Source organism: Pyxicephalus adspersus, chromosome 5 (genome assembly GCF_032062135.1).
Source record: "Pyxicephalus adspersus chromosome 5, UCB_Pads_2.0, whole genome shotgun sequence".
Taxonomy (NCBI): Eukaryota; Metazoa; Chordata; class Amphibia; order Anura; family Pyxicephalidae; genus Pyxicephalus; species Pyxicephalus adspersus.
Genome location: NC_092862.1, coordinates 97,860,001 through 97,885,223, shown reverse-complemented (window position 1 = coordinate 97,885,223; position 25,223 = coordinate 97,860,001). Strand labels below are relative to the sequence as shown.

At 35.1% G+C, this 25,223-nt stretch overlaps 1 long non-coding RNA gene across 1 annotated transcript in view; it reads right to left on the bottom strand.

Annotated features, from left to right (window-relative positions):
* LOC140331311 (uncharacterized) overlaps window positions 1-25,016 on the bottom strand; it is a 31,369-nt gene extending 6,353 nt beyond the window's left edge. The window contains exon 1 of the long non-coding RNA XR_011920914.1: window positions 24,897-25,016. This is a non-coding gene — a long non-coding RNA (uncharacterized lncRNA). The remainder of the gene's footprint in view (window positions 1-24,896) is intronic.
* Window positions 25,017-25,223: the final 207 nt, after the last annotated feature.

Below are 25,223 nucleotides of genomic sequence, written 5' to 3'. Positions count from 1 at the left end.
AGAAGCGATCACTGTGTGTAAAGTAATGTAGATTCCAAATAATTAGTATGCAATTTTCAGGCTGGAATAGTGAGTGTTCCTACATTTATCCTGCCCTAGGTAATCACTACACCCCACACTGAGACTAAAGGAGTGAATCGAAGAAAAGCAATAAGGGAGGGCAATGGACAGGACAGATCGTTGGGAGAGGGCTTGATGATTCTGTCCTTAACAGGAAATTATGTAGACCTCAAGATAACTGCTGTTGCCTCTAATGGTTCTTGTTATTATGGGTAAAGAGTGTAGGAAATGTGACTTCCCCAATCGTGACAGCAGAGAACTCCCTACAAGTCTAAAGGAAAATGGTCAGACTGAACTTAAAATACAATTTTTTTTTTTCCTGACCCCAATGTCACATGGAACCCCACCCATTAACCTCTTTTCTACTGGACTCATTAACACTTTATCTTCTTTCCGCAACAGTTTATGTAGATTAAGAGGCTCATATCATTATTTGTACATCACTTATACTATTGTTGTTGAAGTTGTTGTTGAAGCTATCGAGTGAAATAAATTTTAAGGGAAATTAATGTATTAGCAAAGATTTTTTTTGCAGTCCATAAAGCTTCAAAAACACATTTTTGTTTGCTAGATAAACCCCTGCAAGCGAAGCCTTTTCCTATACATGTTGGGAACATGGGGAAAGCCCTTTCATAGAGAGGTTTGTGTTGAAACCTAGGTCTGACAGCTGTCTGTTGCTAATTCCACAAAAATTAATATTAATGGTGAGTATAGGTTAGTGTTTTATTGATTTCGGATTAGTATTGAGTGGTCCTGAGTGGTGCATTATGTACATTAAACTAAATACACAGTTAAAAAAGTAAGGGAACACTGAAATACCATTGACAGAGATGGGTTCAGATACATATGCTACTCTGGGTTTTTGTAGCATACGCCAACTTCCTCACTTCTTACACTCTCTTCCATGTTTAGAACAATTCTGGAGATCTCTCACAGCGTTTGAATGAATCTGCACAGGCCACGGTCCAATTAGACAATCGACTTCTCAGCTATATTTGATTTTGCTTTCCTCAAAATCAGAGTTCATTCTACCTTATGTGGGCAATTGGCCAGTGATTTGAGTACTGTTCTCTCCCCTGCTCAGCGGGACCATGTGATCTCAATGGTCCCAGCATCTTCAACCAGCTCAAACAGAAAGAACAAGAAACAGGATATTAAATTCTGAACAGATGATCAAGGGTGACCCCGCGTCTGCGTTCCATGTTTCCGGAGGTATCTGATGTTTGCTGGAGATGCAATGGGGACAGGAGTACCATTCTTCATGTTTTCTGGGAGTGCCCGAGGGTTTGCCCTTTCTGGGAGAGATCCCATACACCTCATACCACCCTTACATATTCCTTACCCTATAGACCCTTTCAATATACCGCCCCCCCCCCCTCTTTTTTATGACAAAAAATACAGGTTATGTCTACTGGGACTCATCAGTTTTGAGTGTTTTTCTTCTATATATATACTCTCATTAGCATGGTATGAACCTTTCAGGAATTGCTGGACTGTTTGCTGGAACAAATATGACTATGATATACTGTTTTATGTTTTGCCTTTCTTTATGTATTAAGTTATGTTCACAAATCTGTTTGATTTTGGTAATATGACCGTGCAAACTTGTATGTTTCCCATGTTGTACTTACCTAATAAAGTTTTACATTTAAAGTAAGGGGACACTGAAATCACATATAAGATCCTAATAATCAAAATATTCAAGGTAATATTCTTTTTTATTTATATTGTGTATAATATTGTGACATCAAAATGATGTGGGAATGGTTAACTGATACCTAAATCATTACACTGAAAATCAAAGTAAAAAAATTAAATCTCAAAGTGACCAAACTTGCATGAGTTTCATCACAATAGTTTATAAAGTATCTCTGTATGTGTGGGGTATATGCTTTTATATATTCCTGATGTCTAGCCATGCTTCTGTTATTGGTGCCCTGGGAGATTTCCTCCCAGACATAGATCAGGGCATCAAGGAGCTCCTGGACAGCCTGTGGTGCTACTTGGCTCGGATATGCTGGCACATGATGCCAGGGAGTTTCTATTGGACTAAGGTCTGGGGAACAGGGGGCCATGTCATCAATGTATTCAGTTTAAAAAAACTAAACAATCTGCACAAGAAACCAGCCATTGTCCTGCTCCAGGAAAAACCAAGGACACTGCATCAGTGTAAGGTCTGACGATGGGACTGAGGATTCATACCAAAACAACAGTCGGTGTACCATTAACTAACACATGGAGGTCTATGTGGCCACTTCCAAATGGAATACGCTGAATGATATTTCAGGCAGCGTGTGCTCAGAGTGAACCTGCAATCATCTGTAAAGACATTGGGGCACCAACAGTGGACCTGGCAATTATGGAGTTTCTGACACATGCCAATCAAGATGCACAATGTCTAATGGTTTATTCTGCTATAAAACTGCATAGCATACACTTTCAATAAGTTTGATTTACAAAGGTTATACACCATGAAATAGATTTTTTGTTTTTACAGTTATATGAGGTTTACAGACTACAATCACATGGCTAAATTTAGGTTGTTAAATGTTTGTTAACTGAGCCTATTTCATGTTCAACTTTTTGCACTAACAGCAACTGCTTACTATGCATCAAACTACAAAGCATAATTTAGAGTATCAGATTTTCCTCTATACATCGTATTTTGGTACCAGCAGTTACAGAGAGGGCTTTGATGGCCCCTGACAGCCATCATCTTTAAACGAGTTTGCCTGTGTCCCAACCAACCAGCTGCCCAAATAATAATGTTATCTATTTTTTAACTAATGAGGGCTTAGACATTTGGTCTTTCTATGTCTATTGTCTCCTGTGATGTAAATACCGTGCTGATCATTTATTTGGGGTTGCCCAAGAACTATATACAAGTAATCGTTCCCTTTTTTCCAGATTAAGGATTAAGCAATGTATGTCTCCACGGTACAAACCCTGCAGCATTATTCGTTTGAATGAAAGTGGACCATTTATTAAGAGTTTATTTAGGCTGCTTTATAAGAAGTTACTATTTTTATTGAGTAAATAAATACACATATACAGAAAATAACAGAGAATAACCATAAAGCATGGTATAAGCAAATTGAATGGGAATAATTGTTTACAAAAACTAACTATGAAAGGCATAGATCTAAAAGAAGATGGGGACCCACAAAGAGAGAAATTGTCTCAGCAGATATGCATAAAAAACGCAGTAGAAGAAAAGAAGGGGGGAAAAGTAAGGGAAAGGTAATGTAAGTTTATATCCCTAGGCAAAGAACACTATCCAGTTGCTAAAGAGATAGGGTAGCAGGCCTCTGTTTAGTATAATCAAGCCAAGGGAAACAGACAGCCAAAAATTTGGCACTCCTTTTTCAAAACAATTGAGGTCAACTTTTCATTAATCATAATGCAATTAACCCTTTGAAGTAACATCTCAAAACAGAGAAAAGAAGTCTTTCATGAGCATGTAATATTATTGTTTTATCTTATAAGATCCCATATTTCTTTTACATACTGTCAACATCCCTACTTATAATTTATAGAGAACAAAAAAAGGGGACATACCAATAGGACTTTAATGACAGTTATTTTTCATAAAAGCTTAAACACTTTATTACAATTTATTAATCACATCCATCCATAAAAGTGCATTATTTATGTTTTACTGGTATGTATTTATATGAGGGATTGACATTATGATGTTGATATTTGAAACTGATGTCAGTATGCTATGAAACATGGAAGTAATAGACTTTTTGCATTGTTATGTAGTGCTGAGATACTTAGTTGTGTTGTACCGCTTCCCTGAAGAAGTGGACTCTGTCTACGAAACGCGTTAGGTAAAGGACAAATCTCAGTATAAATACTATGTCAGCACAATATATTTTAACAAATTAGGCAATGGTTTTTTTATGGATGGATGTGATTATTAAATTGTAATAAAACGTTTAAGCTTTTATGAAAAATAACTGTTACTAAAATGTCCCCTTTTTTTTGTTTTCTATAAGCATGTAATAGTCAATCTTGAGGCACAAAAAAATAAAGCTTCCTTTTATGACCTTATTCTAAAATATATTGATTGTCTGCTTGCTGTTTTGATCCTGAATATTATTAATATTATTATTAATAATAATAATAATAATAATAATAATAATACCACTCCCGAATTCCTAGCCCAGAATTATTATACAGCTCAGGTGTTCAGATAATTGTACCACAACTTGTGTTATCTATTAATAAATGGATAACACAAGTTAGATAAGTTAGTTATCCATACAGACAATTAGCATATTTTAGAATGAATTTAACAATGGCAATTTACATCATTTTTTCAATGCTAAGTCTGCTTTAATAAAGCTTATCTGAAGTCAAGTTGGTCATCTTTTTATGAGTTGTTCACTGAGATCATAATTTAATTGAAGACCAAAGGTGAATTGAAATGAAATTTTGTTAAAATAAACATTAGTGTTATTTTAATCATGCAAGATTAAATTTCAAACCATTGGTTGTCTTGTTACTTTATCTGCCAATATTCCATTTTAATTTCCCAAAAGAAAATGTCTCCTTATCGCTCCCTTATATTTCTTTCTTTTCCATGCTCACTGCAATGGAATGCAAGCTAAACAGGAAATATGGGACGTGAAGATTTGATGCATGCTTTGCCGCTCCTAAAACAGCAGGATATTTTAGTAGATATAAACAGCAAATATGTTAATCCCTCTCCGCCTTTTACAGTCAATACTCTGGAAGTAAACAGGCACAAATACGGTTTCCCTTTTAGGCTAAGTGCATTTATTGAATTCAGTTGACAGTTGTGAATGCATTATGCACCAAAGATCTGACCTGGTGAAACGTTTTTATTGGCTTGAAAATGTAAATCAAATATCCTGAAGCTAGAAGAAGAATAAGATCTTATTAGAGTAGAAAAATACCTGTAGAACACGTTGGAAAGCTCAAGAATTGGAAAACTTAATTTCTATTTAAAATGATGACAGTTAGATACCAGACATCTGTTGAGTGGATGATGGAGAAGCCCAACTTTAGTGATAAATAGTATAAGAGTAAGACATAAGTTTTTTTTATTAAGGATGAAAAAATGCATTTACGTTTGATTTTTTCGGAGGATATTATATGAACCCTGCTCAAAATTTTGCAGAACCCAAGTCTAGCACAGACCTCTATTGAAGTCTATAGGGTAGGAACCTATGTAGCCACATATATTGTACAGTAGCTGCATGGTCCAGTTTCAGATGTCAGCTATATTGTACAGTCACTATAATAAAAGCTACATTTTAATCACCCCCAAATCCTGTAGACTAAGCCCCACATTTGGGCTGCAACTTTTCCTATGTTATCTAGCTGGAAGTTCCTTGCTTGAGCCTAGGTCCAGAGTTGATACATTTTTCAAGATCTTACCTTTTTTTGCTTTTACTAAATAAAAACTCATTTATTATCATGATTATTATTAGTAGTCTTTAAATAGCTTGTGAAATGCTTGTTTACTGTTAACGCAGATTTGGATGAAGTGACCTTAGTAATCATTGCCAACATAGAATTCATAGTAACAACATTTTTTACATTCACAGTGTTATGTGTATTTTGGATTAGTGCCCCTCACATCTACAGCAAGCTATAACACTAATGCAGTCTTCTGGGTAAAGCTTTTGGAATCCTAAATCAAGTTCTTCTTGCAACAGTACTCTTTATCTTGCTCTGTTTCTCTTTACAGCTGCTGCTTGACAAGTCTGGGACTTAAAGAAAGGGCGATGAGTTATAACATTACGTTTACCCCATTTTTATAAGCATCAAGAGATTTTAAAAAAAGTAATATGAGTTAGGTCATAGGAATCAGAGGGTTTGAGTATTGTATATTTCAACATTTAATTATGTTTGGGATGCACTTAGAAAGATAGAATTCCATTGCACAATGGCTAAAATAAAAACGTAAACTAAAATTGAAAACCAACTTAAGAAACCCCTATATTTGGCATAGTTGAGTATTAGTAGTTGTCATAACAAATCTTGGTGCACTGAATAGTCTTCACCAAGTTGTATCTGGCATATTCTAATCAAATGAATGAGAAAATGGCTTTGGGTAGACAGGTCATGGTGGCAGAGGTGGGGGAATATATTCACTTAAATCACTTAGTAATTTTAAAAACCCTTTAAATGAGTTAAACAACATGATATCCCAGGTGGAAGAAGTCTATCTATTTCATTGTTTCCCAACCATGAGTTCCATGGAACCCTAAGACCACCAAACTCCTTGTACACGCTCTTATCATCTCTTGTCTGGACTACTGTAACATCCTTCTCACTGGTATTCCACTAACCCGACTCTCTCCTCTACAATCTATTATGAATGCTGCAGCCAGACTCATCCATCCTTCTCACCACTCCTCTTCCGCTGCATCTCTTTGCAGATCACGACACTGGCTTCCATTTTACCTTAGAATCAAATTCAAGCTCCTGTGCTTTGCCTTCAAATCCCTACACAGTTATTGTCCCACTTACATTTCTGACCTAGTAAAAAAATACTCCCCCATCCGCTCTCTCTGCTCCTCTAATGACCTACTAATGACTTTCTCACTCATAACCTCATAACCCTACATATCTCCCCTCCTATTGTGTGCTAATTCCCCCACCTACTAGATTGTAAGCTCTTCGGGGCAGGGTCCTCTCCTCCTGTATCACTGTCTGTATTAGTCTGTCATTTGCAACCCCTATTTAATGTACAGCGATGCATAATATGTTGGTGCTATATAAATCCTGTTTATTAATAATAATAATAATAATAATAATAATAAAAGGTTCCTCCAATGGAGGGTTTCATTGAGTCATGAGCAGTTTGTGACTCTCAGGTCACTTTAGCAGATACAAATATCCTTTTCAGCTATCATTAAAGGTGATATTTTTCCTATTGGCCAGCAATATATGAGGCATTCTTCATACCACCACACTAATGTACTGTGAGCTATGAATATAGTAGTTATAGCAGGGGTTTCCTAAAGACCTGAAAGTTATTTCAATGGTTCCCCTATGTTACAAAGGTCGAGAAACACTGATCTATCTCATTAAGGACTTGTAAATTATCAAATGTAAAAATGTAAATGTAAATTAATGTCACAAATATTCAATTCTACCATGGATGGAACTAAATAAAGAAGTTGCTTATTGCTTTAAATTTACCATATGTGTATGTTTTACAGATGTTTAATAAAATATTCAGAATCCCACCATTGATAAATGTTTTATACATCAACCTATACAGTGAGTATTAAAATGAAAACTGTAGTGGAAAATATAAAGCACACATTCCAAGCTAAATGATAACTGCAGGGATTTCAAAAAAATAGTTTAAAGTGAAATGCCATTCACACAGCTAAATGTAAATGTGAAATACAGTACATGTGAGTGAACTCTTTTCACTCATATCAGCCAAAATATTTGGTATTTTATTCAATTCCTACCTGCTAAACTCTATAGCCAGAGTGAGACACCTTTATGTTGATCTTGGTTCTGTGTCTACCTCTCCTGCCTACCCATTGGAACATTATTGAATATCAACGCATCGGTCTCCTCCTTGCAAGCTCACCAAAGACATTTATTTTTTTCCCCACACATCCTGTTCCTGAAACCTATTAATTACATTTATACTTTTACCGGAGCCAGATTTCAATCACTGGACCCTATAGGCACCTAAAGCTTGATTTATTAAAAGCTCTCAAAGACTGCTGAAAATAGACATCATGAATGGTTCTGGTCCAAAATTGAAAACATTTGCCAACTAATAACAAATGATTTTTAAGTCCATTCTATGTTTACTGGATCACCCTGGTTTAGCCATGATAGTCTATCTTCTCTAGTCTTGAAGAGCTTTGTTAAATCAGGCACCTAGTGTTCAGCATCCAAGTTAGATGCCTTTGCTGGAATAACATCTCTTAAAAAAACACTTACATTTTAAGGTTCTAACCTTGTTTAAAATATACCAAAACTAGAACACCTAACCTATAACTGGTAACAAATCTTAATCCTCATGGTAGTGCATTTGGTCCCATGAATTTTATTTCATTCACCTTGCTGCTGATAATTAATATCTAGTCAGCTTATTGTATTCGTAATTTTGTCTTTCTTATTTCTGGACTAATATGCCTGTTAACCTGTGTGTTTGAGCTATGTACTAAATAAGAAAAAAGGTCCAGAGGTCCAGAGATGTTAAAGACAATCAAATTGATGTTATAAATTTCAACCTTATATCCAACAATTGCCCATCCTTTAAATTGAATTAGGAGACTGAACGATAAAAATATATAAAAATGTGTAAATATGATTGAATCTTTTACTGGTCACAGAAAAAAACTGTGGATAATAATTATGCAGGTAAAAGCAAGCTAAAGCAGTGAATATGGCATTCATTGAAACATTCCTTGGTGGAGAATCAATTACTACCATTGACACACATGGACCTGGAAGATTCGCCACCAGAGGATGTTTCAGTAAATGTCAGATCCACTTCTTTATAAATAAACCCCAACAATATGTACAAATACATTGAAATATTTGTAAGAACTAGAAAATGACATTTTTTTTGAGGCTTTGATTTATTTCATTTTTTCTTTAGAGTAATCCTTTAGGAGCTAAGAATTAATAATCCTCTGCTGTATTTTTGAAAGCCTTAGTAACAATAGATATAGTAACGTCACTGCTTTCTTCATTCCAAGTTATTGAGATTCAGACCAAGATATGTGTTAGAAAAATAAATGATGTATACCAGTGAAGAATGGTTTAGTTTCTTTCAGGTTCTCGAGTGAACAAAGTTCAAAAGTTTTTGGGTGAGGTATTTCTGTAGTCATATTCCATCAGAAACAGATTTCCTGAATGTAGCATGCACAAGATGGCTCTTACTTATCTGATGAGATGAAAAGATACAGTGTACTTAACAATAACTGAATGTGGCAGAATCTAAAGGGGTGATAAATACTACGCTAGACATACAGATGCTTTTCTTGCCAATAATAAATGAGGAAATTCGCTTTATGGAGAATCTGTTTACATAGGGACATCTGGAGAGCCTCACAGGTTTGGACTTCCTCCAGTCTCTCGGATTTATGAGCTACTCTTGACTTAAGTAAATAGCTGACTTTTCTGCATGATACAGTTTGTACCACTAATTATTTGCTGATATGCTGATGCTACCAGAACCTTTAACTGGATCCTATTTTAAACAAATATAAAGCCAAAATTCCCTGGCTATCGTGTAAGGACCTAATGGGTGTCTGCGGATCCATTTTCAGGAAGTCAACATCTTTGATTTTCGTATATCTGGTATGACCTGCTGTTGACGTTCTACCTTCAATGAAAACATTTTGGTATTCAGGGATTTCAGTTTACTTTGATGGTCAATGTTTCTATCCAGTTTCACATATATGCAAGTATGTGGTCAGTTTAAAGTGAACCTGCATTGTAGGTTCCGTCCTTATTTCTTGTTTTAATTTTAGATAAATGGGGAAGGATAAGAAGGGTAGAAACTACTACTCTACATACCCTTTAATGAAAATGTACTATCTTCTCAAGGTGATACTGTAGGTGCCTGGATATCTCACTGATTTTATAAAGTTTAAAAACTGTCTCCATCACCGACAAGTATGTAACACATAACATCTTCAAAAGTCAGTGTTCATCATATGCATACTGATTCAGAGAAAGCGACTCAAAAAATATGGAAGAGATTGAATGTGACAGCCTGATCACTATTCAAAACTTTGGTAACTTTTTAAAAGAATTAATCATGAATCACAAACTTCATATTTCTCCAAAAGGTTTAACTAAAGTTCAACTTTAAAAATTTGTGATAAGGCAAGACTTTGTTGCAGAAAGAGACAGACAGATGTCCCTTCTGTAATAACCATTCTTGCCTGGCCAAACAAGATGGCCGGAGATTGCAACAAGGAAGGAAAAAAGGAAGATGATTGTGCCTTTTGTGATAGAACAGGTGAATAAAACAAGGTTTAGTTATGCTTTAAAACAAATATAAATCTTTTTCAAGAACAATCAACACAAGATGCCCATTATTAGCTTTGTTAGTTGGAAAAAACCCTACTTCAATCTTCGTCCATCTTGATTGGCCAGGCCAGGATGACATACCTGTAACTCCTGCACAGGTGCTCAGGAGTTCCTTTATCCCTGGAACACACAAGGGAAGCTGGGATTGCTGGGTTTGCCTTGCAATCAAAGCTGACGTGGTGCATGAACAGCTCAGCTTTTTCACATTTCACCTATGATTTTATATTTATATATATATATATATATATATATATATATATATATATATATATAAAAGACCTGATTTATTAAAGCTCTACAAGGCTGGAGAGGATACACTTTCATCAGTGAAGCTGATGATCCAGCCAACCTGGAATGGATCTGGTCCAGGATTCAAAACATTTGCTATCAAATGACAATGAAGGAGTCGATTCCAGGTTTGATGGATCACCCAGCTTCACTGATGAAACTGTGTATTCTCGAGCCTTGGAAGGCTTTGATAAATCAGGCTCAATATATAGCAAGAAAAACATGTGCCTGAAAAGTTGATGATAAGTATGTCACAGGCTGTAGTTGAACTATATGGTTGAACGGTATGGTGGAAATTTTCAGCAGCAGAGTTCTGAAGAAAGCACTGAACTGAAAATGGCAAGACATGGTCCTTTTCATTTTCATACATTTTCTGTTCAGAATTCAGCCAATTTGCTGATGCATATTAGCCAGCACTATCCCTGCAGAATGGAATAAACCATTAAACCGTACATACAGTGCTGTCTGAGATACAAACCAGTAACTGTCAACAATTGGTATGCTAAAGAAGTTAGCAAGAATCAGTAACAATACAGGAAAACCATGGGTCTGCTCTGGAAAACAACAGAATTGAATAAGTCTTCTGGTTTTTGGTGTACAAAACTTGAACTGACAGCAGGTGGTGATTTCAGCAAAATTGATCATCAATTTCACTGTTTGCGATATTGCATAGTAGCAGAAACAATTGTTGTGCACTTGTGATGTGCTACGCAACTAATAATGCTGTCTGTGTGTTTTTGGTCTGTTGTTCTGTATTGGGCAGCCCACTGAAAGGAATGGGCGGCTCTCACAAAATGTAAGGTAATGTGCAAAAATATAATTCTTTATATTGTTCCATACATCTGTGTTTTTTTCATATTTTTGTTTTATTTTTTATTGTTATTTGTGTACTGTCACTCAAATCTTTTTTTTAGGCTAAGTAAATCAGTAAGGAACTTTTTTGGCTCAACCCTGGATAGCTAAAACTTTCTAACCCTCAGGGACTAATTAAAGTTCATTTACCTGCTCTAAATTCATTTAGAATCCACCTTAATTTCTTCTTCCACTTCTGTATCCAATAGATTTATCCAAAATCATGAAATATACACATATTTTTTATGACACTATGGAGAAAGGAATACTAGGAAATTTGACACAATTAAATCTAATCTAGGCTAATGAATAACAAAGTACACAATATATAGTGTGATAATGTGATATTCATATATATATATATATATATATATATATATATATATATATCCATATCAGTAGCTGTCCGAATTTGTTGATCAGCTTTCTCCAGTGTTCTCCAATGATAACTACCTTTACTTTCCCACTTCCCAGATAAATGGGAATGGGAATAGGGGATTTATATTAATTTTTTTAAGATCTTCTGTAAAGGTAAATCTTGTATCCATGCAGGAAAGGGGAGAAAGCATTGGTATGAAAGGAAGATGATTTTGATGGTCCAATCCTTTACAGTGACATGGATATCTGGCATTTTTTTTATTTTTTATGGAATTGTTATACCCTATGTCAAGTTTAAGATGTTGTTTATGTCTCCACAGGTGAGATTACCATCTTCTCCTCTTTGTACTGTTATCCATTGTCAAAAGAAGGATAGGGGAGAACAACAATTTTAGAGTTGTCCACCAAAAAAGAGGGGAAACCTTGCATTTTGGAAAGCAAAATTTATTTTGCTAGGTTTTAACTCGTCCCTACTCTAATCAAAACTTAAGAAAACATTTTGGTTTTACATACGCTTTATGAAGGGCTATTTCATTTCTATAGATTGTTTTCCAATAATAAACAATTCAAAGAAGAAAGCAGAACAAGTTACATAGTGTGTCTAGTTTCCTTAATTTGGCCTTTGTGTTTTCAATTACACGTTCCCCCATGTAAACACAACTCTGGAGTATTTTTGATTTTTTTAATGACCTTAATGATATAGAGATCCTAACTTCCTCAGAAGTTCTTTTCATAAACAGTGTTATGCAAATGTGTTCATTTGATATCTGTAATCAAAACTCTCAGGATATATGAAGTTGTAAATAGTTTAAAGTTCTAAAGGAGATATGCTAATCTTATTCATCGGAGACTTCACTTTTGCTTATTTCTAATATGACATTGTTAGTTGCAGTCTTTGTAACATACTTGTAAGGCCACACATGCTGTGTCTAACAGTAATATTTTATTATTTTAAAGCTGCTTATTTCATATCAATTTTCCCCACACCATATATGTACAAACATATAATTATAATTACAGCAGCTCTGTTTATTTTTTGTCTTCTTGATTTGTAAATCTAAACTTCTAAGACTGTATGGAGCAATGTTTTGGATCATATGATGAGTTAGCTGAAGAAGGCGACTAGGATAATCACTTTGCTGTACTGTATTCAGGATCCAATAACTGATTGGTTAGTATTCTATATTTAGTAAAATTTGAATGTGTGGGATATAATAAAACATTCATTGGCACCAGATCTTTCCTCTCTAAGTGGGCTCCAGATGAGTTATCAATAGGATATTATTTAAAGGGGTTAGAAAAGATGAAAAAGTTTATTTTATTGCTGAAGACACATAGCCTGTCCCTTCTGTAAGAAAGAGTCTGCATGCTCGTAATTTTAGACTTTTAGGTTTAGTTCCACTTGAAAGGCTTGCAAGCCACCAAAACAGGTAGGGCTTTCTCAAAACAGTTGTTTATTTAGCAGACTTACAATTCTTTTTTTAGCATATAGGTGTAAAAAGGTGTGTGCCAATAAACAATGTCTTCTTTTTACTATGGCCATGGTATGATTATGTGGTCCACATTTACCCAACAGGAAATCGTTCTTACCATGAAAGGGCCAGTTCTCAGTCTTTCCTTGTTTATATGTCTTCTGATTTCCTATTTTGCAATGTAGGAAGTCATTCAATATTATTAACATTAATCAGAAGTTTTTTTGTATCTCATACATTACCTGAAGAAAATAAACAGGTTTCAAATCCTATATATTCTTATGGCAGTCATGTAGATGAAACCTTACTAGGGTTATACATTTTTGTATCAGGCTTGCTTTAAACTATAAGTCAGTCAGAAAAAGCGTTTATTTTTTTATGGTACTTTTTGCTAATTAACATTACAGTTACTCAAACAAAGCATTGAAGCATGACTTAAGGAGTACTACCTCTCTCTCTCTTTATCTATATATATCATGAAAAGCAAATGTCTAGCTAGATTGATTTATACCAAATGTAGTCACAGTCTGATGGAAAAGGCAATATTTTGTCAGCTATTTTACTCTTAAAAATGATTTTTCGCTGTAGACTATGCAAATCAGAGTTTAATTTTTCATTCCTGTACTTAGTAGCTTTCGAGCCAAGAAATCCAATAATTCCTTTTACGCTAAATGACCTTGGATTTGTGATGGAAGTGTTTTTAAGCCCTGTTAAATATTTGATATGTTCCTCAAATATTCCTCTCCGTAAGCACGTTGGAATGATTTAATAACTATTCACAGCTCAGGAAGTAGTGCAAAATGTGATGATAGCAATAATGATTAGAAAGCAGAACACTGGGTGTAATGTGTTTTCATTATGGCCTGTTGTCTCTAACTGTTATGCTTGATTAATTGTTGCATAAACATCTCATCATTTATTATAGATGTATAGTGTATTAAATATCAAAAGGCAAAGCGGACACATAGATATCTATTTCCCAGTAATTAAGCTTTGTGATAAAAGACATACAATGTATAACAGTTTAATGCTAAAATGTGTCCCCATTTAATGTACAGCTTCAATTGCTGCGTAATATGTTGGTGCTAAGTAAATCCTGTTTTTTATTATTATTATTATTATTATTATTAATAATAATAATAATAATAATAAAATGTAGATTGCAGTACCTTAGCAATTCCAATTAAAATCCAAAGTTAAAGCTAACTCTGGGTTCCCACCTACAAGCAGTAATAAAACCTTCATATCAATACTATAGGTTGCAAACAGGACCTCCGCTATCTTTACCTCCCATCCCCATAAAGTAAAGTAAGAACTGAGCAATCACCATGCTTTCTGCTAATTTTACAACTGTAGCTGTGGCTCTGCAGAGGTTTGTCCGATCAGAATTAAAACATTAACAATGTATGTTTTCCTGCACCCTCCGGAATTTTAGATTAGACTTTGATTGGGCTTTACAAGAGCCAAAACCTTTTTGATTCTAAGTTTATTCTAAGTTTAGCTGGAAAATGGTAGATTTTATGCCCAGTAACTAGTTAGTTTAAAAGTGATCTAATCCAAACTTTATATTCCAAATAGAAATTCCACTAGTCTGTTACCTTCTTTAGTACTGAAAAAAATCATACTGTTCTTTAAGTGGGCTTACACACACAATTATTTGTTTATTTCATACTTCTTCAGGTAGGTGGAACAAATAATATCAATATAGCTTAATACATAAAACTTAAAGAGTTGGTCAAGACCTTCATTTGTTCTACTAAAAATCACTCATTCACTAAGCTAAGTTAGAAAGGGGATAGTTTACTAAAGATCAGGGATAGTACTATCAGGGATAGTGAATTGCTTATATTCATTTAGTAAATCAACTCCTATGTCTTCATTGACAGGAAAAAACTACCATTTTCTTTACTGGGGTATGAGCAGAACATACATAGGAATAGCAGAAGGTGATTTGGCAGTCCAGTGAGGGTAACAGAAAGAAATGATAAAAGAAACTGATCACTGGGGTATTAGTTGTGGAACTTTCATGTGTTAATAAAAGAGGTCAGAAGAGAATGGCCAGAATTCAGTTTAGGCTGACAAACAGCTCAAAGTTTAATGTACAGAATAGTATCAAAGAGCGTACAACTTGTCAAACCTTGTAGATCATGAGGTGCAACAGTAGAATGCTTTGTACTTTCCACTGCTATTAACTAGGAACAGGAAAGTAAAACTCCAATAAGGGCAAAACTAGTTAATGGAGTATTGGAGAAATGTCAACAAGTCTGGTGAATCTTTGTTAATTTTTGCTGTAACCCTGATAAGGTCAACAGTTGGTGTGCATGGCATTGATCAAACTTGTCTCTTGTCGACATTTTAGGCTGATGATTTTGGTTATATAATACTTTAGGGAATGCTTTCTTGGTAAATTTTAGGCCTTTTAATTTTAACTTAACATTTCATGGCCTACATTTTAAAGCAGAACTTTCAGCAGGAAAAAAAAATACTACTTACTTTTACAGGTGCAAAGCTAATGATTCCTCTGTACCTCTTAGTTCAGTGGGTCCCGCACCATCCCGCATTCCTTATTTCCATTGCAGACTGGACGGCGGATGCCAACATCTTCCTTCTTCTTTCACCTTGTTTCCCCAGCGTCATTGCACTGTAAAGCCACAAGATCAGATAGCAATTGTGCCAATCTCAATGCGTATGTGTGAGATTGGCACATTTTTTTTCTTTTACATTCTAGGAAAGGCCTTTCAGGCATGTGTACAAGGAGCAGCCCGAAGTCTCCTGAGATCTTGTGGTTTTAGCTCCAAGGTTTGGCTTTTGCTTTTATTAATAAAATAGTGTATACTTTAACCTGCAGACAATGGTACTGTGTAACATTGGACCTCATTTATTAAAGCTAAGATTGTATAGGATACAAAATCATGGGAGAACCTAGATGATCCAGCAAACCTGGAATGGATCTGTTCTAGGAGTAAAAACATTATTAGCAAATGATTTTTGAGAAATCCAAGTTTTCTGGATCACCCAGGTTCTCTTATAATAGTTATGGAGAGCTTTAATAAATCAGGCCCATTATGTCTCCACTGTGTACTTCAATTATTTACCTGTGTTATCCCTTTTTGTTCACACCACCTCATGTGGCATTGTATTCACACCATTCATTCACCTTGTTCACATCACCTTCTACCTGTCTACCCTGCATATAGCACCTACTATCTACCTTCTATCTATCTTGTCAGTAGCACTATTCTACACCTCCACAATAGTTTACTCTCATTCACACTTACAGAACACCAGTAGATTTCATGCCTAGTTTCCTGTTACATGAAAATTTGCTCCATGGGAATCTGTAAAAAACCTAGAAGGCCTCAGGGATGCGAGAAAACAGTTTATGGCTTACTTGATAAAACAGTGCTGAACATTTTGGGAATAACTATACAATAAAATACAGAAGAAAACAAGAATCTTGTGAATTTAGATGGCACTTAGCTGTTGTTGTCTGGTTTCATTTGGCATTGTTTCAGAGATTAGCAATATGATACGACACATTAAGAAAGCAAATGCAAAAGTGAATTTGCAAAACAGAAAAAGAGAAACATATTTTGTAGATTCCCCTGTGCAATGTGGTTTTTATGAGTGCTGGAGGTGAAATCATTACAGCTTTCAGTGAGCATAAAGAAGAGCGTAGAAGAATCTGGTATTCGTAATCAATAGCTCAGACAACATCTAATTTTTCTCAGAGCTGGGCCAGGAAGAGGATGTGTTTGAGGACTGTTCCAGCTCTCAGACTGCAGGTGGTTGTTGTCACTCCATTTGTTATATTTATTACATGAAAACTGCTGCAGGCCATACTCCTGGTTCCTAGGCCATGTTTTTGCTCATTACTGTGAACCAGGAACCCTACAACAGGGACCGTGTTTTAAGATACACATCAGTGGTGCTTTATTTCATCCACAATATCACAGCCACTCTGGGACTAAATTTAAGACCCTCTGGAAGTATTTGGATGAAAGATATATAGAGAATCAATGTTGGCTGCAAAGTTTCAGAAGTTCCTGCTAAAAAGTAAATTGGGGACTATTTATTTCTAATGAGGGAAATTCCTTCTTTCGAGCTGTTGACTTTCTTTACACATTTCCATGCTAAAGTAAACTGGTAATTTTCCAATATTGGTGGTGGTCCAAAAAAAGGCCCCTTTTGTTGAATGCTAGTTAAACTACTCATCGAATCATTGTGATTTTGATGAGAATGTCTATGAAGTATAAACGATTTCAACAGACAATGTTGGGGCACTAATATTAAATAAAATGTCATTTGGCTTAAGTGTTACTGGGTATAAGCCATATAAAATTGTTATTTTACCTAATGTTAAAGTCAAAATAGAAGTTGATGTTGTACAGATCAAGCTACATGTTGGTAAGAGATAAAGGCTACCCAACATATACTACTAATATTGTTTAGATCCATGTATAAGACAACTATGATTCTACTCAGATAACCAATTTAGAAAGCCATTCAAAAAGACATTCACCTTGTCCAATCTATCAATCTTCACTCTGTTATCAGAACTGATACAAATATTGGTATAACTGGCAATAACGTTTTTGTTCATAAGTGGATGGTAATCAATTAAATGTGTAAATATATATATATATATTCAGTATATATACATATATATATATAAAGGTTATATTTTTTTTCTCAAACACATGGCCATTCACACTGGAATTGAGCCAGATATAGTAGCATATAACACTGTAAGTCATTTTCATTTATTAGCCATTATTTGTATAGAGAATATTAGCAATCATAGAAACCTTGAGCTTGTCATAGGACTATCACAAGCACTATGCTTTAAGTTTTTTTAGCCATTTAGAAGAAACTTTCACGAGCACTCACCAGCCAAAAGACACTGATGCTGACATCATTGAAACTTGGCTACCAGGGTAGACTCTGCGTAGGAGGTATGGAAAATCCAGTCATTTGTCCACAAGGAATTTTGAAATAATCCTAGTTATGAAATATGTAACTGATCTTTCCAATTCTGTGAGAAGTGATGCTGTGTTTAAACAATAACATTCTTAAAAGGTTAGGCTATTTCTTACATTAAAGTTTTGTTTTGTCTGCCTTGTATTTATGGTTCTGATGGGTCTGATCTTACAAAGTAACTATCTAAAATTGAGCGTGGGTATTAGAGGGTGGTTGGATGAGTAGGTATCTGCTCCAGCCAGCACATTCTAATGGGGGAAAGCAAACTTGGGAATTTATGTATCATCAAAATTTTATTGAAATTTGGGAGATTTTAGCAAGTTTGCCATTTTGTCTTGGAGTAAGGGAAAAGTAAAATGAAGGTTTTTTAGATGGGTTTACAGGTGCAATCTGAATTAAATGGTTTAGGAAGGTTATTGTTAGGTTTTTGCAGCTACAACAATACCTGCTTTTTGTATCACAAAAACACACTGACAGTAAGAAAAATCGTTATATAAATATACATGTAAAGTATGAAAGCAACAACGAAAAGCATGCAAAGGAAAAACAAGGACATAATCAAAAACTAAACTACCCTAAATACAGCTAAAGACATATAAACCCCCACACTCTCCCCATAAATAAATGTAGATGTATTGTGCAGCTCGACAAACTAAAATTATTATCTCGAATAGCTAAAAATGTCGCTTTTGAAATCAGTTTAGCTGACATCTTTTTATTCAAACCTAATCCCTTAGCCTAGAATGTCATACTGGACTTCCCTGGTTAATTGTAATTATTCAGAAGTAGAAGAAAGGCAGGCTGTAAACAAATCAGAATTTGCCATATATGTAAAGAAATTGTGTTCCTTCTTACATAAAAGTATCACATACACCCAAAATATATGTAACGCCAATTAACGGCAGTCTCGTGTACCTTCCAGTCTTGAGTAACATAGATCCAAAATGTATTAGTGAACAGAAGTATAGTGGTTAGACGGTTCTTTCAACATGACCCAAAAAAAAATCATGTCATTTTCCCATTAATCAAAGTTAAAGTTTAGCTGGGAAAGGCATTTTTACAGCTGCTAGAGGTTTAGCTCATTAGCATCCAAAAGCTTCCATCAACAAAAGGTTTTCTTTCTAAGTCAACTGGCAACATTTGTTAAATGTGACACTTTTATTAATTCACAAACTTGACTCAAAATAACTTGTTGTATTGTATACCTTGGGGTGTTTTCTGTCTGCAGCCTAGGGGAAACATTGTAATCATTTATTACACAAATAATTCAAATACCATGATTGTAATAGCTGTTTATTAAAATTTTAAAACCTGTGTGGGGTCCCCCTAAATTTTAAAACCAGACCCTTTAATGTATGGTACCAGGTTGGACAGTAAATTACTACATTGCTAAGTTTCGCCTATCCATACCAAAACATTTTTACATAGAAAACCGCTGTTTGTGTGATTAGTAGGTCTACCTGTGACAAACTACATATTGAGTTGGTAATGTGCCAAGTATAAGTAGGTATTAGTATGTCTTAGTATGGCTAAAGCTGATTTACTACTATCTAATATAGATTTGAGCTGTGATAAACCTATATCCATACAACTTGAAGACATCACTTTCTTTTTTTTGTAAAAGACTTTCATAAAAATACTTGTTTACATTTAAGTAAAAAAAAAATAGTTTGTCTTAAAGTTATGTCTATACAATCAGTACGATTCCAAGTATGATATGTAGATCTAAGAGTACAGGTGATAATAACCATACCCTAGTTACTATTTATAGTACTGCCCTCAAAACAGACTTCCTTCACTTGTCTTTTTTTCATGTATATAGTTAAAGCACAATACCCTATGGTTTTGATGTTTTTATACTGTTTTTTGACATGATTATTGATGCCATCTCTATATGTATTCCTTTCTGTATCTCTTTCTCTGTAGTTTGATTTATTGATCTCACTTCCCCTGAGGAAGCCTCAGTGGAACGCATCAGATTGAGACAAACTATCTCTGCTATTTGTGAATTTGATTTTCCCTGCCACGTGGGAAATACATTTCTTGTAGCTATAGCTTTACTGTGTCTAGTATAGAAGACCCTTATTGATACCCTTCATAATAATGTTGGATTTCCAGGTACTCTAATTAATGAGAAATCTTTTTGTATAGTAAAAGGTCCTACATCCCCTGAATGGAAAGAAAGACCACTAACACAAGACATCTTAATTGTACACACTTACCATGTTATTTAATTTTCTAATACATCTTTGCCAACCAAACCCCCTGCTGTCTTTTTCATATTCTTCTTCATTGTATAATATTAGGGAGTGGCAATGTTTTAATGATAGAGTAGAACACCTCCCTGTTTCATTCTAAATACCCCACCCTGCATTTACATAGAATTATCACTTTGTAGTGCATTTCTCAGTACTTTCCCCTATGATTACTCGATACCTTTCAGGTAAAATAATGCAGTTATATCCATCTTTTATCTTTATCTTTAGCCATCTGTTACCTTTGTAAGAACACTCGCATTTCTCAATTTGCACTGAACAAAAAACAATCTCTGTTCAAACTTAATTTATTATTTAACTTAAGTTATTAATTTAACCCATAGTGTATGTAAAAGAAAGGTTCTTTGGAAACCCCTGCACCATACTTAATTTGTAAAGTTTAAAAAAGACTGCATATGTAACTATAGGAAATCCGGCTGCATCATCTGTTTTCAACTTTGAAGCCATGCTTCTTCTCTTTTTTGGACTTTGTCTGAAGCACCTAGCAGAGGTCTCTGTGCATGATATCAACCTAAGGACCTGATGAGGTTTTGTTCACTTTAAACAAGTTCTTCATTCCTAAAGACACTAAAGGAATACAGAACCTGCCTAAACCAGGTCTAATCCAGGTCATTAGAAGGTAAACTGAAGGACAAATGTACCTGTCAATTTCTGAATGATCTCAGAAGCATCTCACTAATGTGATCAACACACGAATACCAATCTATATCCACCACTTCCAAACTCTTTCTTGCTGAACCAATTTTAACTTGTAACACAAGTTGATTTGGTACTCAATATATAAACACAACAACCTATTTGCATTAGCTGACACTTAAAAAATAACACTTATAACAATTAATATATTAGGGCAGACCATACAGCATCACTTGGTCAGTATGGGGGTTAAAATAGCTTTTGCAAGCAAGGAAACAGTGGCTTTGGTTGCAGAAATCTTCAGACATGCCTAACCTATGAAGAAATAGACATAGGAATGGGAGGAATTTAAGCAGAATAGAAAGGTCAAATGGGACACAATAATGTCATTGGCTGACCTGTCACTGACTTGAAATGCTACTAAAACTAAAAAATTCTAAGAAACACATTCTAAGAAACATTGCTAATAACACTTACATTTAAATAGCAATTACAGATAAACAGTAGTCATTTCTTAGCTATAAATTTGAAAAAGACAAGGTATTGGTGCAGAAAAATTTCCTTAACATACAGAGTAACATCTTTAAATAAAAATGTAGTACTTGCATATTATAAACCTACACGGAGGCTCACCACATAATCTTTATTAACCAGAGTTGACAGATAAATAGCCAGATAAATAATCTAATATTAAGACATAATCATGACTTTGTTTTAATAAAGTGTTTGTATTAAAGTAGACCTATAATCAGATTTTTGACATTAAAAGGGTAGCTAACCCTTTTATATAATAAAAAATTGTTTGTGTTTTTTTTTTTTTGTAATTTTTTGAATACTTTTTATTTTTTTAAACCTCCCCTTCCACGGCTGTGAAGACTGAGGGAGAGTTGATTTTATGGAAGACAGAATGGAACTGGACCGATTGGAACTGGACCGACTGGTTGGAAACCAAACCGCTACACCCGACACACAGTCATTATAGCCCTGATCTGTACTGTAATTAATAATGACATAGCAGGTAAAAAAAAAGCAAAAAACAGAATTCGGATAGCTCAGGTTATGAATTTCGAGGTTGGAATAGCTCCAATCCAAGTGGGAATGGACCGTGATTGGAACTATCTAACCACCTCTACTGTGCACTTTAACTTCCGCAGCACACTTTACTAGCATGTTGCAAATCCTAATAAAAACTTTTACAAAGTTTTTATTAGGTGGGCTAAGTGATAAACTTTATATGTTTGATGCTGCATTTGTTCCCAAATACATAGCTAAGAATAGCCGCACCAGGGCTTATGATAACCCTCCAACCACCACCATGTGAATCATATTTTCTTTTTTAATATCTTGTGTGAGGTTTTGACTTGGCCTTTCCTTAAACAAAGCTGCATGTGGTCATGTCAGGACTGAAGAATCATGTGTTTGCCCCATACTGAGCTTTGCTATGACATCATCAGTCTGATCATCACCTCATTATTTTTGCCAATCGAAAGTTTGGTCATGTTTTTTTCTGATCTTGTTAAACCACTCTCCGGGTGGTTAAAGGTACTGGGCCTTTGACCCAGGTGTCTCACAAATCACCCAAAGCTTATTTAAAAGGCCAAATAAAAAAACACCCTGTCATGTACTCCAGCTTAATGAGCAAGATATACGAGGTGAATCGACAGAATTACAAATTGACATGTATCTATGAATTTATACTAATGCCCTAAATCCCATAAAACCTGATGATTTTGGCTTTCTAGTATATGTTGCCATTTATGAAATGCTAGCTACAAAGTTGAACAAAACCCCTAACTATTTATGAAGGCTGCACGATGATGCAACTTATTTTACAACCTAATATTCTATATAGCCAGTGAGGTATTGTGAAAGATGAATATATAGGCATCATTTTTATTTTTTGAAGTATAGAAAAGGTTTGCTTTTCATTAGGTTATTTTAGACTGACCAATCCAAGTTAATATTCATCAAGATTGATAAATCCTTACCATGTACTGTTTTTCATTTTTTTTCATTATAGAGGTTTTTATCCTAAAACTGCAAAGTTATAATGAGTGCAGCTATTATGTGTCATTTTTTTTAACAAAGTGCTTATGAAAGTGGATTTATATGTTTTTGGAGTAATGTAATCCAAATAGACTCACAAATCACTGTTTGCTGTCCTATTTTCAGTGCCAGATGTTTCAGACAGGTTAAGCCAAGATTTGATGTTGGGCATACCATATACAGAAGGTCATGTATGGGGATTTTCTTATCTTCAGTAAAACGAGGTCCACTGTTCCACAGGGAAATTGTTTTGTAGGTATCCTGGTCTCCTTACACCGATGGGACACTGAACCATACAGTAGAGCAGGTGTGATATAGAAGTAGTGCAGGAAAAGCACTGGGTGGATCATAACTTCTTTTCTATATTTTAATCCATTAATCAATGAGTCCTTCAGTAGTAGGTGGCCTGCTGCTCTCACTGGCCAAAAAAAATGGTAGATAGGCTGTGTCTGTATATAGGGTAATGTTTTATTTAAAAGGAAATTTCCCTTGATTTTTCACATTATACCCCATATGCAAATTGGATCTGCAGATATGTTCCTTTTAAAAGAGCTAATTACTGCTCTATAACTATTCTAAATACCAGTTAAACAGCATTGCTGAAAGTAATACCGAAGCTCACACGTGTTTTATAAAGCAGATGCTATGTGAGTAAGGCAGGGCTTAAGATCCTGACTTAGAAATCCCTGCTTTTGTTTACTTTGGCTCTGCTTTTATTATACATTAATAATCAGGAAAAGAAAGGAGACTTATGTGGTGTAACTGCTTATATTGGAGGGTTCATTTAGTGACAGCAGTGACAGTCTGGTAAGTCTTGTAAAAACACACCATGTTTACCTTTTCTGATTGAGTGGTTAAGGATGGTGCTTGGGATTTTTTTTTTCTGGCAGTGGCATAATAAAACAGCACACACACAAAAACTTTACAAATGTTTTATGTCAGAAGAGCTTATTGTAGAAACTTTCACTTGTGCTTAATCTTTTGCCCTTATTAGTCACTTTTGAAACAAACTTGGATAAGGTTTGCAATGGAACAACTGTCTGCAAAAGACTCCATAAAAAGAAAACTAGAAGGAATATTTTATAATTGTGTATGCTTTAGAGATAAAAGTACTTAGAACCTTACAAATATAAAACCATGTTGGATAACAAAAGAAATTGTTAGTAGGTTGTACATTTATCAGTATTTTTTTTCTATTAAGGTATACTCATGATACATTTTCTCTTCCAACATCATACAATTATTGGATTTGACATCATTCAGGTTCTCTGATTTCTACATACACCCTACCCAATGGAGGACCCAAAGATTTACATTGTAATAATGTATAACAGTGAGGTAAAAGTTCAGATGTCAAGGAGTGAACTTCATCGCAAACACATGCAAATGTGATAATAGTCATTTGTACTGTGTTATAATTTTAGCCTATATGCCCTTTTCCCCCTTTTAACCAGCGTAACCTGCTATGGATCTGTACCAGCTCCCTTTTTTACCTAAGAAACCCATTCTTTTTTCTTTTGTTGTCATGTCATGGTGTTTGATGGACTTATTGGGGTTGATTTACAAAAAGTATTTAGGTTGCCCATATAGGAAAGTGAATTATCAACTTGCAGTGGACATTTCACCCAGCTTTGTAAATGAGATGAAACACTATTTGCTTCAGCCATCAAACCATATGCAAGGAAAAATCCTGTTTTTTTAGGTTTACTTACATGTGATTGGGTATTTTTTTGAAAGTGATTAATCCCCAGTGTCCTTTCCTCCTCATGTGTAATTGTTTGTATCTGTCTGTCATTTGCCACCCCTATTTAAAGAGGAACTATACTAAAAACAAAACAAAAAACACACTTACCTTCAATCCCGCAGGGCAGACCGATCACTACGGGGGTGTCCGGCATCTGGTCCCGTGTTGTTCCGACATCTGGAGCCGGAGTTAAGTCTTCTTTTCCGGGTTCTTCATCCTACGTCACCTGAGCCAGGCGCGAGATCAGGTGACGTAGGATGAAAAAAAAATTTGCTGATCTCACTGCGCATGCGTGAGATTTGCAAATTTTTCCTATTGAGCAAAAAGGCTCCTTCTGCGCATGCCCAAGATGCTCAGGCATGCGTAGAAGGAGCGCCCAAGAGCCTCCGGGGATGCCTGATGTAGGTATCCCGGGAGGCTTTGCCCTCCCATTTA